Below are 2,595 nucleotides of genomic sequence, written 5' to 3'. Positions count from 1 at the left end.
TAGAATGTTCCTTAGGACCAGATTGGCAAGAATTCATCTTACTTACTTTGGAAGTGTCATGAGAAGGGACTAATTTCTGGAAAAATACATCTTGTTAGATAAAGCAAAGGGTGTCAGTGAAAAAGAGAAAGATTGTCAATGGGATGGATTAGAAAAAGTGACTTCAAATAATGGGATTAAATATAACAATGATTTCGGGGATAGTGCAGTAAGGACCAGGGAGTGTTTCATTGCATACATGAGGATGATATGAGTCAAAGCTGACTACATATCACTTGGCAACTTCTTTGTGAATATTTTATATGTACAACATGAAAGACTCTGAGGTTCTCTAATGAACTCTATTAAAAAAACATTGCCAAATTTTGTTATCATTTTTAAATGTTATGGGAACCTGTTTCAAATCTTGAATAATTTTGTCCTATTACCTTTTATGGGTTATCACAATCCATAATCAACAATTAACTGTTTAAATATTACAGAATTTTAATTCTTATGGATACACTAATACAGCCTTACCGCTTTCTAGAACTCAGCATGAATATGGAATAAAAGTTTCACATCTCTTTTTAAATCAATGATGATAATGTAAAACAGATTTATGTGAAAACTGTTTGAGGTACTTTTGTAGAAATGACAATAGAATTCATATTCAATTTCTATCTAAAGTTATTTTCGAAGACAAATTGATTTACATCTTTAAGTCATATTTGATGAATTAACGATGCTCTAGAAAGCAGCATAGATGACACAAATAAATAAAATAATATAAATTATGTTTTCCTTCATCATATACATATTGTAATATGCAGTCTTGGTGGTAAAGAAATAATGGAAAAAGAAGAACAATAGGGTGCCAACATTTAATGAAGTCTTACATTGTACATCTCAATTTATTTAAGACATATGGAAGGAAAACATTATAGGATAGGACAAAGAACACCTTTGGCCTACTTTCTGTCTTTGGTTGCAAAATAATATATTACTTCTTTTGTAAGCTGCTAGCTAGTGTTTGTACATTATCATATATATGTATACATTCAAGCTAGCATTGAATAGACTTCTGCAATATAATTTTATTTATCATCTTTTGAAATAAGCTATGTGGTTTTTCAAGTAATAAACAGTATATTCTAATTTTTGTAAGCATCAATTACAGTTCTACACCTGTTAAAACTTTTTTATTGTGATTTGAGTGAAGGTTTAGAGAACAAGTTGGTTAAACATTCAACAATTCATGTACATTTTGTTTTGTGACATTGAATGGAATTCCCATAATGTAACAAGTCTCTTCCCATTTCCTTACTGTGTTCCTGTTTCCATTTGTCCTTTATTGCTACCCCTTTCTGTCTTCTGAGCTTTATTCTTGAGCAAATGCCGCCTTCCTGATCTTCTATAGTTGAATATTCCAAAGAGAAATCATTTCTCTCTGACATTATTTTTCACCTTTGACTAAAGTTGTTCCATAGGGATCAGTTCAGTTCCAGGTTTGAAGGGTGACTAAAGGTCATATTCTCAGTTTCCACCAGTCTCTAAAAGAGCAATAAGCCTCTTCTATATTTTATGTTATTTTGAGTTTTGTTCCACATTTTTCTTACTCTATTCATAAACTTAAGGAGCTCTGGTAGCATAGTGGTTATGAATCGAGCTGTGAACTGCAAGGTCAGCAGTTCGAAACTACCGGCTGTTCCACGGGAGAAAGATGAGGCTTTCTGCTCCTGTAAAGATTTACAGCCTCAGAAATCCTGTACAGGGTCGCTATGAGTCGGAACTGACTCCAAGGCACATAACAACAACATTCATAAACTTCTGTAGGGATGCCATTTATAACTGCCAGCAGTGATAGTTGGGCACCAGTGAGTTTTTTCTGGTTTCAGGATCATGGAGGCTGTGGATAACACAGTTCATTAGTCCTTTGGACTAACTGCTTTCCTGTATGTTAAATTTTCTTTATTTTTCTTTACTTAAGATGGAGAGAGACCAATAGTTTTACCTTAGATATCTACTGACAAACTTATAAGACCTCAGTCATTAATCACCAAAATAGTATATAAAACATTTTATTTGTGGGTTATGTTATGCCAATTGAACATTATATCTCCAAGACTATAGTTCTGAGCTCTCAAGCCCAGGAGATAATTTTCTCTAGTTTTTTTGTTCATGGTTAAAAAGTTTTCATAAGTTTTCCCACTAAGTGTCTTCATAAGATAGGTAGTGCACTGTGAACCACAAGATCCAAGGTCTGAGCCTGCCATATGAGGCTTTCTACTTCCCTGAAGATTTAAGGCCTCACAAACCCTATATAAGATCACTATGAGTCAGAACTGAATTAACAGTATTTAACAACATATGAACTATTGTAGTCCTTGTGTTGTCCTATAGGATAAGCACTGGACTGCTAACCACAGGTCAGTGGTTCAAAACCAGTCACTCCTTTGAAACCCTATACAGGATTTCTATGAGTCCAAAATTACTCAACAACTTTCAAAAATATATGTTCTACTATAAGGAGCTCTGGTAGCGTAGTGGTTACGAATCGGGCTGCGAACCTTAAGGTCAGCGGTTCGAAACTACCAGCTGCTCCGCGGGAGAAAG

This window comes from Chrysochloris asiatica, unplaced genomic scaffold, assembly GCF_000296735.1.
Source record: "Chrysochloris asiatica unplaced genomic scaffold, ChrAsi1.0 scaffold00126, whole genome shotgun sequence".
Lineage (NCBI taxonomy): Eukaryota > Metazoa > Chordata > Mammalia > Afrosoricida > Chrysochloridae > Chrysochloris > Chrysochloris asiatica.
The sequence above is the reverse complement of the archived record's forward strand: the minus strand, read 5'-3'. Positions refer to the sequence as shown.